This window comes from Artemia franciscana, chromosome 5, assembly GCF_032884065.1.
Source record: "Artemia franciscana chromosome 5, ASM3288406v1, whole genome shotgun sequence".
In the NCBI taxonomy this organism is placed as follows: domain Eukaryota; kingdom Metazoa; phylum Arthropoda; class Branchiopoda; order Anostraca; family Artemiidae; genus Artemia; species Artemia franciscana.
Genome location: NC_088867.1, coordinates 14,729,704 through 14,745,758, shown reverse-complemented (window position 1 = coordinate 14,745,758; position 16,055 = coordinate 14,729,704). Strand labels below are relative to the sequence as shown.

At 34.3% G+C, this 16,055-nt stretch overlaps 1 protein-coding gene across 2 annotated transcripts in view; it reads left to right on the top strand.

The window, feature by feature from the left end:
- The window catches only part of LOC136027012 (TWiK family of potassium channels protein 7-like), a 120,707-nt gene that overhangs the window by 68,335 nt on the left and 36,317 nt on the right, over window positions 1-16,055 (top strand). The window lies entirely within an intron of this gene.

Genomic DNA, 16,055 nt, shown 5'->3' with positions numbered 1-16,055 from the left:
ACACAGTTGATGCGTCAGTAGATGTAACTCGTCTTTGGTTACTGAAACTTCTAAACTTATTCACAACCAAATAATATAAGAGAAAGATGATAGGGCTAATCGGTGACTTTATTAGTCTAAGGGGGTGGGCTGAAAATTGGAATTTCACAAATAATGTGAAATAACAAATTTGGACCGCTACAAAAATGTCAAGAAGCGAATAGACCTAGCTCTTGAATAAAATAGTCATAGATCAGATAGAACCGATTAGAACTTGCCGATCAAGGACTCAATATCGTCTAGTATGTAGCCTTACTGCAATCATCAATTCTGAATATGTTTTCTAAGAAAAGGAAAAAGAAAATAGGCCTAGGGGGCAATATCGTCGAGAATTCAATCAAAGACATATCTTAACAAAAAAATCTTACAGTTAGTATTGTGGGAAAGATTTGACTAGCATCAGAGTTTGAAATAATTCAAATTCAGTTGCAAAACATCAGTCTGGTATCAAAAGGACGCATCTCCATAATTGTAAATTTCCATAAGAACAGAAAAAAAACAACCAAAAACCTAAAGTACTTCTCCTTCAATAGTCGTAAAACAAAAACAGATCGATATGTAATATCAATACATATCAATCTGTTTATGTTTTATAAGGTTATCAGACGGGAAATAAAAAGGTAGTGAAGTTTTTTTTCCGCTCTTCCGAAAATTTACTTTTATAGACAGTCGTCCTTTTGATACATGACTGATGAAAGTGCATCAGAACAGTAAATGGTAGAAGGATCCTTAAAATGCTATGATCCACGAGAAGAAAGTTGGCTAAAATAGCTTTCGTATTCCCAACGGCAGGGTGGTTTTTTGCTAAAATCATCATCAAAATTTAAGTTAGTATTTCGAGGATCTTAAATTTAAAGTTACGATAAAATTTACACATTTATAAAGTCAATATTCAATATAAATAAATGTGAATTTTTATTCTTATAAATTCTTTCAATTCTATTTCAAGTCTTTAAATTCTTTAAATTTTGTTATAAGGTGTTTCAGAATGCAGGATCACGGTCTTTAAGTCTATAGGAATTCCGAATTCAACACCAATCTTAGTTAAAAAAAAATCCATCATATCAGTACTAGTAAAGAATTATGCCATCAATTTCTTGGCTATAGACCTACGAAAAGGCTCAAGTACCTCAATCTATCAAGTCACTACATTTTGATTTTGTGTCGGGTTTATTTTGGATTTTTTCAGCTTATTTTAACGCGTTCGTCAATTTTATCCATAAATACATCAACCAAGATTTATTATTATCATTAGTTTTAGATTTAAATTTCTTTTTAGTTTTCTATAATTAAGTATTATATTCTTAGAATATTAGGAAAAACAGATTTAGTTTCTCAGAATTGTTTTTTGACAGTATTTTAGCCCTATTTTGGCCATAACTAATTTTTAAGCAGCACAAAATTGCATTAACCGGCCCTCTACCGTAATTTCATTTCTTTTGATGTTCAAGAATGCACTAGCAGTTTGAATTTTAGTTAGACTAAACCTTCTTCTAATAGTCAATAACCACACATGTGATAAAGTGAGCCCATGGTTAAAAGATAAGACAGATAAATTTATTAACAAAAACAGTATTAATAATATCTTTCAAAAACCACCAGTAAATCAATTGGATGTTTAATGATGATGGTTTTAAACCTTCAATTCAATTCAATTTATTCAAATGAAAAATAAAACATAACACCAATAATAATTGGGATCCTGGAAACGAACTTGTTGAGGACCATAACAAAAAAAAGAAGAGAAGACGCGGGTAATTAAAGCAAATTGAATAGAAATCTAGAGAAAAATAATATCAAAGTTTAGCACATTATTATACAGCGTGCGAAAACTTTTGCAAAAGCTCGACACTTGAGGGTATTATATTCCATTGAATAATAGATTTATATTTGGGGGATCGCTGGGCGGAACTAGAGGCACACTTGGTGACAACGAAGGAACGGTTGAAATGAACGGAGATCGGGTCCTTCAGAATTATTACTATAAAATAAGATAATGATTGGGGAGGAAAATTTTTATGGTAAGTGGAGTATGCAGGGGATGGATTTAATTTTTTGATTAGTTGTTCAAAAGAGATAATGCCAAAATTAGAGTACAAGTTCTGGGTGGAATATCGTCGGGGCAGCTGAAAACCTGCTTTGACGGCACGGTTTTGGGCTGATTTTAATTTATTGGTAACTGAAGGATAAGTGTCGCCCCAATCAGATCTGCAGTATGAGATATATGGGTAAATAAAAGAGTAATAAGAGTGACAATGATATCAGAGGGAGAAAATAATTCACTCGATTAGTCATAATTACCTGTCGCCATGTTATGACTCTGATGTAGGAAACATGTGTTGCACATGATAGGAAGGAGTCTATGTAGACACCAAGAAACTTGGCAACTTCGACCTGCGGGAGGAGATTGGTAGAATAGTTTAGGCCAAGTGCTTGCTGAGCTTCATTTCTTTTGTAAGGGGTTCAAAATAATACAACCTGAATTTTCTTGCTGTTAATGGTCTAGCTGCAATGCAGTTAATGAGACACCACTCCTGTGCTCTATTCAGGAAGATTTGAGTAGAGGTGACGACGGATGGTAAATTAGGGTCGGTGATGAAAAAGTTGCTATCATCAGCAAAAAGTACTGGGTGCACTAATGGACCCAGGTCCGTAACCAAATAATTAATATAAAGAAGAAAAAGTGTTGAACCAAGAACAGAGCCCTGTGGGACGCCCCTCCGGACAGGTAGGGGATGCGAAGTCACCCAGACTCTCACTCTGTACTCTACCCGAGAGGTAAGAGCCGAACCATGAGAAAGAAACTCCACGAATCTCAAAGTAGTTGAGTTTACTTAATAAAACACTGTGATCAACCATGTCAAAGGCCTTAGAATGATGCAGAAATAATCCCAATATGGTATTTTTAAGGTCAAGCTGGGAACGCATAAACTGTGTGACGTCGATTAGTACATGAGCAGTTGAAAATTTGTAACATAATCCATATTGTCGAGGAGAAATCAACGAGTCTGAAGGGTGAAACCCAAATAAAAAGGGAGAAAGACGTCGGAATATAATTCTCTCGAGCACTTTAGATATAACTGGGAGGAGTGAGATTGGAAGATAGTTACTTATCTCAGACGGATCACCATTCTTATGAATCGGGATAACAATTGCTGATTTAAATATTCCCGGAAAGACTCCATTGTTCATAGACAGGTTTGCTATGTGCACAATGGGTTCACAAACATAGGAAGATCCGGTCCTAAGAAGCTTATTACTTATGCCGAAGAAGTCAGGTATACTACTATTAGAGATAACCTGATAACTTGAAGCACCTCTTTACTATCAGTTGGAGAGAAAAATATGGTTCTGGGATTCTTGCTAAGGTGTACTAACTGGGAGGGGAAACAGGAGCTAGCATTTGGAATAATAGTAAAATAATTATTAAAGACATCCGATACTGAAATTGGGTCAATTAATCTGCCACTGATATCTTTAAGGTTAATATGTACAGATCTTGAATTCCTTTTTATTGAAAGAATTTCATTTATTCTGGACCAAATTTTTTGCAAGTTCTCTTTGCAGTGAGAGTTTTTTGAATAATAATAATTTTTTCTTCCTTGATGAGTTTTGTATATAAGTTTTTGTATTTTTTATTGTTAGTTTGGTCAATAACGCTACTAGTTTTGCAAGCTAACTTAGTAAGGTCATTTTTACGGTATGAATAGAATATCAGGCTATTAGACATCCAGGGGCGTATATGGGTAGTTTTTCGGTTTTATTTACAGACTGGAAAGGTTGCACTGTTAAGATCACTCAGTCCTTAATTAAAACCATTTGTGGCTGAACTAACATCCTGACAATCCTAAACCTTGGACCAGTCAAAGGATTTCAAACGATCCATGAATTGTTTCATATTCACAGTATTATATATTCTATTAGACATAGGGTATTAGTTCTAGAGGGTTGAGTAGTGGGTAGGGAGGGTAGGGAGAGATAGATCGGAAAGTGGCCTGACAGGTGAGGGAATACTTATTTGAAGGACAGGTGGTTTCCCAGGGAAGTGGATACAAAAATATTATCAATTACAGTAGCTGCAGACCTCATAGGATCAACTCTTGTAGGAAAAAGGATCGTGGGAAGAACCACTTGTGGTAAATGTTTCAAAGAAGGTATCACAGTCATTATCATCGCTAATATTTAGTAAATCGCAATTAAAGTCCCCAAAAACTATTGCCTTCTTTTGTGGTAAATTAATAGAACTAGAAAAATAATCAAACAGATTACAAAAAAAGGAGTCGAAAATGATAGTGGCTTATAAAACAATAAAAAAATAAAAGAATTCTTGTCAACACTTATGTCTACGATGATTGAATAAATGCATCTATTATTTATAGGTTGCGAGAGTAAGGATTCAGTGTCTAATAGCCTGGTGAATTTTAGACTTGACCGGATGTAAAGAAAACTGCCGCCAGAAAACTTGGTTAAATTTCTTTCAATATGAATAGCTTGAAAGCCAGGGAGGGAAGATTCATTAGTATTATCAATTTCTGAAAGCCACGTCTCCGTTATTCCAATTAAGTCGAAAGGGCAGTAACCGTTAATTAAATTTGAGTCTGTAAAATTAGCCCACTTATCCCTTATGGTTCTGATGTTAAAGCAAAGTACATTCGGTTTGGTCTTTATCGAGAGCGGCACCGACTACTGTCTTGGGGGTTGTGACATTGTCAGAGTCTGTATTAATTTGATTTACAGTTGAGTCTACAGGCTTAATTAGCTTCGATGTTGAATCTATGTCCTTTTTGATGGAAGATTGTTGAGCTATAGCTGTTTGTAAGATGTCATCATCTAGGAGTTTAATGACAGCTTTCTTCTTGAGAATAATTTTGGTTTCCTCAGGTTTGAGTATGAACATTATTTGCCTCTTTTGGAAATTAAATAAAAAAACAAGTTTTTGTAACGGAAAGTTAGGAGCGACTTTAAAACTTAAAACGAACAGAAATTACTCCGTATATGAAAGGGGCTTTTCCTCCTCAACACCTTGCTCTTTACGCTAAAGTTTGACCCTTTCTCTTTACTCTACTTTTTAAAACAGTAAGAAACTTTAGCGTAAAGAGCGGGGCGTTGAGGAGGAAAAGCCCCTTTTATATACGGAGTGAAAACGTCTGTACACTTCCCAGTAACCGTTACTATATGTAAACACAGGTCAAAGTTTTCAACTTGCAGCCCCTTCCACGGGGACTGCGGGGGAGTAAGTAGTTCCTAAAGACAAAGTTATTAGGTTTTTAGACTATGGTGAATAAAATGGCAATCTCAGAATTTTGATCTGGTGACTTTTGGGAAAAAATAAGCGTAGGAGGGGGCCTAGGTGCCCTCCCATTTTTTTGGTCACTTAAAAAGAGCACTAGAACTTTTAATTTCCGTTAGAATGAGCCCTCTCGCAAGACTCTAGGACCACTCAGTCGATACGATCACCACTGGCAAAAAAAAAAAAACAAAAAAAAAAAAAAAAACAAATAAACACGCATCCATGATCTGTCTTCTGGCAAAAAATGCGAAATTCCACATTTTTGTAGATAGGAGCTTGAAACTTCTACAAGGTTCTCTGGTATTCTTTCTATTTTCTTCTAAAGGTTCTATGATATGTTGGATGTGATGGTGTGGTTTTCGTTAAAATTGTATGACTTTTAGGGGATGTTTCCCCCTATTTTCTAAAATTAGGCAAATTTTCTCAGGCTCGTAATTTTTGATGGGTATAACTAATCTTGATGAAACTTGTATATTTGAAATCAGTATTAAAATTCGATTCTTTTGATGTAACTATTGGTATCAAAATTCCATTTTTAGAGTTTCGGTTACTATTGAGCCGGGTCGCTCCTTACTGCAGTTCGTTACCACGAACTGTTTGATGATACTGTCTTTGCATCTTCTACAGCAACTTTTGCTTGGCTTCAACTGGGCCGATGAGGTGTGGGTTGCCAAGGAATTCTTGCAGCTACAACTGAGTAGGGTAGGTTCATTTTATCGTTCTAAGGATAACAAGGGACTTTGGGTGAGCCGGGCAATATTGCTTTTGGAGGGCCGTGTGTCCCTTACTGTTACAATTTCTGCAGAAAGGATCTGACTCAGGGCATTCACTAATTAAAATAATGAAACATATATTTAAAATTCACTTGTAAAAACAATAAAAATGATAAAATATAAATTGCTATTAACTTCTCAGAAGGTTTCAAACAAGGTTTCAACCTCTCTTGGACTGGTTAACATTTTCTGCCAGCCTTATCTCCCTCTAGGTGATCCAGCCCTCTAGGTGAAGATTCAACACCCGTATTCCCAAAAAATGTAGATTTTCGTTGAAGATTTTGAGCTTCAGATAATATTCCCGAGGAATTTCTAATTTTATAACAAAATGAATTGAACCTCAATACTTTCCTCAAGGATCCCAGTGAATACCGACTCAAACATTGATAAGTAAAACTAGCTAATCGGTATTCTCTTAACTTGCCCCGACACTATCCCTGAAGAATCCATAATTTCATAGCAATGACAAATGAGTTAGATCTTAATACTTCCCGAAAGCATTCAGGTGAACACTAATTTGAAGGTTGATTAATAAAACAGCTAATTGATACTCTCTCAACGTTTATACATGTAAAATGCTTAGTAGAGGAACTCAAAGCACTATATTCAAATCTAGTGTGATCGTCCCACTGATGAACAGCTTTAGTTTGCAAAATCTGGGCCCTTTTGAAACATGGCATAAAAGAACTAGTCTACATTGTAAGTTTGGGCGCAAAAATCAGACATGATAGGAGGTCTACCAAACCTTGTAGAAAAAAAATGCTTGACTTTGTAACATGTTGACAGGAACACAGGGGGGAAACTCAGCAGAAAATAAGTTGAAAATGTTTCACCATAGAGCTTATAAAGGTGTAGCTTTCTTCTATATCTGCTCAAACACGAGTAGGCTGGAAGGTTTAGGTACTAGTTTCTTAGTTATCAGAGTTGTATTCGATATAATGAAACTTAGTTAACAAACCTGTCTAGGCTACTTGGTAAAATCTGAACTCTTTTGAAACATGACATCAAAAGACTAGTCTACAGAAATCAGACATAATAGGAGGCTTACCAAACCTTGTGGAAAATAATGCTCGAGGGTAAAACTTTTCTGAAAAAATCAACATTCACTCTAAGCGTTTTACCAGTAGGATAAGATTAAAATCTTTTCAGAGACCCATCCTAAATTGAAAACTACGTAAATTTTTAAAATATAAATTTTAAAATAATGAATCTCGTAAGTTTATAATCAAAATTAAAATATATTTTTCGCAAATATGCATTGTTAACTATTTCTTTTTAAGTTATGGTTTACAGTGACACAGGTCGTTATCTCTATACGGGAGTTCTACTCTGAGTTTTCATGAATATTAGTTACACCCTAGTAAATCATCAGCTAAATCTATGTCTAAAATGAGGAGTTTTAGGGAGAAAGAACCTCCCTCATATAAATAGTACTATTATTGTTTGATTTAGGTGTAACCGTCATTCTTTACTTTCATCGGAGGAAAAAAATATATAAACACATGGAACCCACTTCACTGTGTTTTGTTGTTAACATTTGTCTATTTATACATCATTCTGAGGCTTATCCCAAATAAGAGGAGACCTCCTGCTCCATCAAGGAGCAGGACACATCCGTCTTTTCCCTAAAATTTATTTTTTAGACAAAATACTTTGAAAATGAAAAACAATGCCTGAAACAGGTGCCCCCTTTAAATATTTTCTTGTTCGGGATGACAAAATTGGAGAAATAATATTCTAAGTCGTAATGTCTACATGTTAAGTTTAGCACACAACAATAACCTTTTAAAAGAACCTTCGATATTTCCCTTTGAAGCATAAAATTGTAGTGTCTGGTTGTTCATTATAATGTAAACAAGTTTATTTTCTTTTTAAAAAATGTCTATTTTTGCGACAATTAAAGTTCATTTCTGGGAAGTTTTATTGCACTATTTTGTTCAGAAATATCTCCATCCAAAAACCAGAGAATTGTTGCTGAATCTTACGATGAAAATGCTCTTTCGGAAGCTACATGCTGAGACTAGTTTAGACACCTAAAAACGCTTTTAGACTTGAAGATAAAGAAATTTGTGGCACACATAAAGAGTTCAACTACAGATAAATTTGTGGGATTGTTTGATCAAGACCCATGTCAGACGCAAAATGAACTTAGAAAACATTACAACTAGATGATTCAACTGTTCCAAAATGTATTCAAGCGCTAGGAGCGATATAGAAGCATGGACAATGGATCTTTGCATTTATTTTAGATCCTTTTTTCTTTATTTTAAGCACTGAGAACTAATTCAATGTCCTTACATCTCGTAATAGAATTATTTGTCCATTACGAAGGTATGTATATTTTCTTCTTACATTAAATATGGCATACTTAGCCCAATTACATTCTTTCAGGCAAACGGATACCAGGAAATAAATTCCCTATCCCTATTGATATTAAGCACCTATGGAAAAGTTCGAATTATTTGGTCTAGAAATACAATTTTTAAGCTTCAGACACCTTCTCCCTCTGCAAATTCGCTGAATAGCTTTCCAACCCACCTGAATGGCTGAGGTGTAACAATGCATAAAAGTATAACCATTAGTGATACTACATATTCATTCCATATAATTAATACCAATGTTTCATTAAGTGTACAGATCCTTGAATTAAGTGAATGTGAACAAGAACAAGTGAATGTGTGTTGTCAGTTTAATACACATTTTTATGCTGATATTTATCCCTTAAAATGTTAATAATATTTGATTTGTTGAAGTTATAGAAGTAAAAATATTAAAAAAAAATTCAGTAGAGTGCAAAATATGTTCTGGTCTTGAGAAGGGATATGAGTTTTCAGCCCTGCTCTTGTCAATTTCTACTCGTTTTGAGTTTGACTCGGTTATTTATTGTAATTTCTGTTAGTTATGGGTTTCATTTATTTATCGATGCTGATTTGTGGCGGTTTTACACTTGGTATATTATTTAATTCTATTTTTGATAATTTTTGATTTAATGGAGTTCTTTAATTTTCTTTGAAAAAATAATTTTGTAGAAAAAGATTTTTTTTATTAATTTCTATTGGTTTTTTGTTGACATAATCTTTTGAGGGAAAACAAAAATAAAAATTTAGATCTTTTCGGTTATTCTCTAAGAATTTATACTATGGCCTACTATTTATATGCTGGAGAAAACTGTTCAGCAATTATTAACAAAATACAGTCTTTTAGAAATCTGGACACAAATAGTAGTGTTTAATTTTGTTTTATACCTCCTCTAGTTGATCTGAAAAATAAAACTTGAATGCCATTCGTAAAAAAAATCTGTCTATGCACTTTCACTGCTTAGATACACTTATACCCTTTTGATTTAGTTAAATTTTAAGAGCAGAAGTAGAAATAGAAGTAGCCTCAAAAATGTGAACATAATACCCTCAGCCGTTCTTGGGATATTGCTGAGATGCATTAATGGGAATCAGCTTACACACAGTGCTTTTTGATTTAATCTTAAGGCAACATTTAGTTTTTAAACATAATTGGCCAATTGCATAACTGTGTGGTGTTGACCTACGCAATAGTCTTAGATACAAGACTGTTCGGCTATTCTGAACAAAATGGCTACCTTAAATTTTCATTGGAAGTCTTTGGAAAATTATGAGCTAAAGAGGAGGGCTGATTGGCCTCCAATCACTTTTGACTCTTTAAACGGGTACTAGAACTTCAAATTTCTAGAAATCAAATTAGCTCCTCTATATGAATAATGATATTAGTTGTTATGATAGAGCAGTATTGCATATGATATTGCTTATATGCCCTTTTAATACTTTCATGCGTATATAGTTTTTTCGTTTAATTGAAACGTTTAATTAACTTAATGCGCTTAGTGTTCTTAGTTACAGTAACAGTAGTACACAAGGTGTCTTCTGGCTAGTTCAAAATCTGTCACAACTTACTCAGAAAGTTCTAACTTGATAATGTAAGCCGTTATTGTGATATTGCTTTGTCATACTATTGACAATCTACGTGATCATAGCTCGTTTTGATTTAGTTCAACGTCTGCCTAGATATTCCTTGAAAGCTTCACCTGAATAACCTTAGATTTTTTAGTAGCAAGAGTTGTAGTAGCCGTAGTAGCATTTTTTTCTATATAAGGGAGCATTATTATGAACAAAAAACTTAACAGAAGAAAAAAATGCCAAGAAGTCCAGAAATCTAGGCTTGTGAGGTATACTCCAGACATAAAGTTATTAACAACTAATAATAAAATTAACAATAAGCAGAACTTAACAAACAAATACGGGTTCCACAACAAAAACTCAAAATATCCTATGCTGTTGGCGAGAAAAACTACCACAATTGCTTACTTTTTTCATAACATAACAACGCAAATTTCATACATTATAGTTATGAGATTCCGATGCAGTAATAAGACCTTCCTGTCACTGTATATGAAGTGTCATCAGCAAATAATATTAAGGATTTCACTGGTTTAGGGGTCTCATCATTAGCTTCAATTCTTTGGTACAGGTTAGAAATCACAAAAAAAATATCATTAATTTGTATTGAAGAAAATAACGAGCCAAGTGGCGATCCTTGGGGAACCCCACAAATAGTTTTAAAATCATGAAACTCTGTACTATTTACTTTTAAAAACAAGTATCATTATTCAAATATGAAGATATTAAATTCAGGATGCTACCTCTCACTCCACAATTCTCCAATTTCTTCAATAAAATTCCATGGTAAACTGTGTCAAAAGCTTTCAAAATATCTTGAAGATACTGTTGCAACCTTCATCCTACTATCCAAAGCATCATTAACCAAAGTCGTCCAAAACTGCAACGTGTGTTCAGTTGAGTATTTCTTTAACGAAAGTAAAACAGTTCAAAATAGGGATGAAACCTTTTTGTTGACAGTGAATAGATATAAAAAATTTTAACTGGATATTTCAAACACATATACAGTGTTCATCATCAGCAGTAAAACTCAGCAGTAACTACTGCTGATGATGAACACTGTATATATGTTCGAAATATCCAGTTAATTGATTTTATATCTATTCACTGTCAATAAAAAGGTTTCATCCCTATTTTGAACTGTTTTACTTTTGTCATGGAAAGGCAGTTTGGTCTTCGAAGTTATCTACGTTGAGTATTTCTTTCTGAAGTCAAAATGATTACTATAAAAAAAATTCTTTTTCTCTAAATACTGTTCGATTTGAGCATAGATCAATTTTTCAAAAATTCTAGAAAATATAGGTAGAAGAGATATCGGTGTGCAATTACTGTAAACATCTCGGTGGCCACCTTTATGCAATGGTACAATTCTCGCCCTTTTAAAAATATCCGGAGACGCCCCATTAGTATTTCCACAAACACGGGTAAAAGAGACGACAAAATGGCCTTCACAACACTTAGAGATACTAAGTCCGATCCTGCGGCGCCATTTTTCATCTCGTTCACACATTCTGTCACTTTAAGAGTGTTGGTTTTCTGTGACAGCAAGCTTGAATCACTTGGAGGAGGCAAATATTTTTCATACTTTCCTTCTTCAAAGCGTTCCTCAATCGATACATCTATATTCATTCCAACTTTAAAAAAACAGCTGGCCATTTCATTTGCAACTTGGTTATGGTTAATGATACCAACAAGCTGTGGCAATGGCAAATTTTTATCACCAATAACCGATCGAATAATTCGAATAAATCTTTGCAGAGGAACGCTTCAATTGAAGAGGAGCCTCTTTAAATTGTTTTTTAAATTAATTCCACTTCACTTTCCTTAACAATTTGTTCAATGCAATATTCGACACAAGTCGACACATTTTAAGTAACGATTACTTAAAATACTTTTTCTAAAAAACTCTATGTTATCCAAGGCTTTCTGGGTTTTGTACCTTTTCTGTGTTGCTTTGTTGCTTTTCTTATACACGTTTCACGAAGAATATCAATGATTTTGCTATACCATTCACTAAATTCATCACCCAAAAGTAGTAACCTGATTTAAAAAGACCAATCAAACTGCCCAAGACTTCCCTAAGCTTCGGGAGACCACCTTTCGCAAAAATCTCCTGATTAAAACTAATACGATTAATGGAACCGTAATGAGAAGCTTTAATATCACAGCAAACAATAATCGCACAATGATCTGACACATCATTCATGATTAATTTTGGCTTACTAAATTTCTTATTGACAAATATAATATCAATTAAAGTAGCAGTATTCTCCGTCACTCTCGTGCAAATATTAATAGTAGGAAACATACTGAAACTATACATTAAGTCACAAAAGCTTCGGCAAGTTTTATCATTCTGTTGCATCAAATCAATATTAAAATCACCCATAAAACTACATAATCCGGACATCATCGGGATCTTTTCTAATTGATTTTCAATCAATTCAAGAAATTTATGGTTCGGCGCTGAATTGGGCTTATACACAATAACCACGAAAAATTTATTCTACGTCTAGGTTCCAACCTCCAATACCAAAGTCTCACACATCATCTCAACATACACCGATAAATGCTCTCTCACCTTAGCTTCGAGGCCAGATCTAACGTAACCCACCAACCTACCATGCCTGGAATCGCTCCTATTCTTCCTAAGAAAATTATAAGGGTCAATTTAATACCTCTTCATTTCCAGCACTTAACTAAGTTTCATTCAAACTAAGAACATCTGTTTTATGCACATTGTAACACAACTCAGATAAATAATCAAACAGTTCGTGGTAACGAACTGTAGTAAGGAGCGACCCGGCTCAATAGTAACCAAAACTCTAAAAAATGGAATTTTGATACCAATAGCTACATCAAAAGAATCACATTTTTATGCTGGTTTTAAATATATAAGTTTCATCAAGTTTAGTCTTGCCCATCAAAAGTTACGAGCCTGAGAAAATTTGCGTTATTTTAGAAAATTGGGAGAAACGCCCCCTAAAAGTCATAGAATCTTAAAGAAAATCACACCATCGGATTCAGCGTATCAGAGAACCCTACTGTAGAAGTTTCGAGCTCCTATCTACAAAAATGTGGAATTTTGCATTTTTTGTCAGAAGGCAGATCACGGATGCGTGTTTATTTATTTATTTTTTTTTTTTTTTTTTTTTTTTCCCAGGGGTGATCGTATCGACCCAGTTGTCCTAGAATGTTACAAGAGGGCTCATTCTAACGGAAATGAAAAGTTCTAGTGCCCTTTTTAAGTGACCAAAAAAAATGGAGGGCACCTAGGCCCCCTCCCACGCTAATTATTTTCCCAAAGTCAACGGATCAAAATTCTGAGATAGCGATTTTATTCAGCGTAGTCGAAAAACCTTATAACTATGTCTTTGGGGAAGAGTTACTCCCCCACAGTCCCCGTGGGAGGGGCAACAAGTTACAAACTTTGACCTGTGCTTACATATAGTAATGGTTATTGGGAAGTATACAGGCGTTTTCAGGAGGATTTTTTTGGTTTGGGGGAGGGGTTGAGAAGAGGGGGATATGCTGGGGGAACTTTCCTTCGAGAATTTGTAATGGGAGAAGAAAATTTCCATGAAGGGAGAGCAGGATTTACTAGCATTATTTAAAAAAAAAAACAATTAAAAAATAAAAGTGAAAAAGCTTTTTCAGCTGGAAGTAAGGAACAGCAATAAAACTTAAAACAAACAGAAATTATTACCCATATGAGGGGCTCACCTCCTTCTAATACCTCGCTCTTTACGCTAAAGTATTTTCGGTAATTTCAACTACTTATTCTACGGCTTTTGTGATTCAGGGGGTCATTCTTAATGAATTGGGATAAAATTTAAGCTTTAGTGTAAAGAGCGAGGTACTGACGATGGGGCGAATCCCCTCATATATGTAATAAAAACATGAGAATACAAAAGTTCTTTACGTAAGCTAATTTATAAGTTACGTAAATCTTTTACCAATAAAAAGATTCGTAAAAAATTAAAAGTTCTAGTTGCCTTTTTAATTAACCAAAAAATCGGGGGGCAACTAGGCTTCGTCCCCCGCTCTTTTTTTCTCAAAATCATTCGATCAAAATTATGAGAAAGCCATTGAGCCAAAAAAAAAAAAAAAATGCAAATTTCGTTTTGATTATTCCTCTGCGGAGAGCCAAAATCAAAACATGCATTGATTCAAAAACGTTCAGAAATTAAATAAAAAAAACAAGTTTTTTCAACTGAAAGTAAGGAGTGACATCAAAACTTAAAACGCACAGAAATTACTTCGTATATGAAAGAGGCTGCTTCCTCATCAACGCCCCGCTCTTTACGCTAAAGTTTTTTACTGTTTTAGAAAGAAGAATTGAGAGAAAGAGTCAAACTTTAGCGTAAAGAGCGGGGCGTTGATGAGGAAGCAGCCTCTTTCATATACGAAGTAATTTCTGTGCGTTTTAAGTTTTGATGTCACTCCTTACTTTCAGTTGAAAAAACTTGTTTTTTTTATTTAATCATAAGAACTATTCAGCCCTGGAAAATTTAAATGAAAAAGCACTAAATGATCTTGTTAATTCAGATCCGAATCATTCATTAAATCACAACCAAAAATATATGATATGTCTTGACACGGGCAGTGAACGGGGAATACGTTATTCCCTTTTCTGTCCTTTTATGCGTTGCACTTTAAAATTGAATCAAGTCAGTGGTTGTAGAGTTTCGTTTATGTCTCCCATGTCAAGACAGACGGCTCATTAACACCTGGAATGCTATGAAAAGTCACCTCATCCCAATCATCACAAAAACTTCATTCAATTTTTCGTAAAATTTCACAGAATTTCTCACAAGCAGTTCAATTTTATCCTTAAGTTGCATCACAATAATATTTAACCCTACATACACACCTTGAACCCGTAGCTATATACCTCCTCATATGTCGCAAATAATAATAACAAAATTCATAAAAATACTCAGCTAGCAAAAGCTCCTGTTTGCACAAAAAAAAATCAATAACAATACAATAAAAAAGACACAATATTTGTTGTAACAGAAGTTATCATTATATAAGTCACTAATCTTATTTTTAAGCCGTTACTATAACCATTAGTAGTAGTATGCACATGGAACCTTTATTTTTCAAGATTCCCTTCAACATACGATGAAATTTATAACTTAATGCCATCAACCGGTTAGCATTGCTGGTAAGCCCTCGTTACAACCTATGTGAGTATTATGTGTTTCGATTTATTTCAATAAGGTTAGAATATTTCCCAAATTTTTCACCTTAATACCCTTAGGTTTATTAGCAGTAGTAGTAGAACCCTTAGTTATAGATGTAACAGTAGGAGTAGAGTTAATAGTAGTAGTCTTAGCTTTAGCAGTAGGAGTAATTGTAGTAGTAACTATAATAGAAGCAGTAGTAGTTGTAGGAGTAGAGGCAGTAGTATTATGATGTAAATATTGTCATTTGGTAGTTCAACATCCCCCACAACAAGCGTTGTAAGTTTTAATTTCACGCACGAAACTGTCTTTAAGATATTGTTGATATGCCCCTTTGATAACCTGCATGCTGATGACATGATTTCATCCTTACAACAGAAATTTTCAGAAATATTCTCTGAAAATTTTACCTTCATACCCTTAGGCATACTTGTAATAGTGGTCACGGTAGTAGTATAACTGCTAAACTCAATACAAGTAGTCATTACTATGACATTGTCGATTTGCTCTTTTGATAACCTGTATTATCATATACATGTTGAAATTTTCATCTTAATGCTCCTAACCTTACAAGTAGTGACGATAAAAGTAGTAGATGGAGCAATAGCAATAGTAGTAGCAGAATTAGTAAATGTCGCAGTAGTAGTAGTCTTAGTAGTAGGGTGCGCATATCACCATCTGGTCAATTAATCTTCCCCTTTAAGCATTCCCTGTGAGTTACAACTTAATATGCAAATCAATGACATAGTCGATTTGCTCTTTTGATAACCTGTATATTCATATACATCTTGAAATTTTCATCTTAATGCTCCTAACCTTAAAAGTAGTTACGATA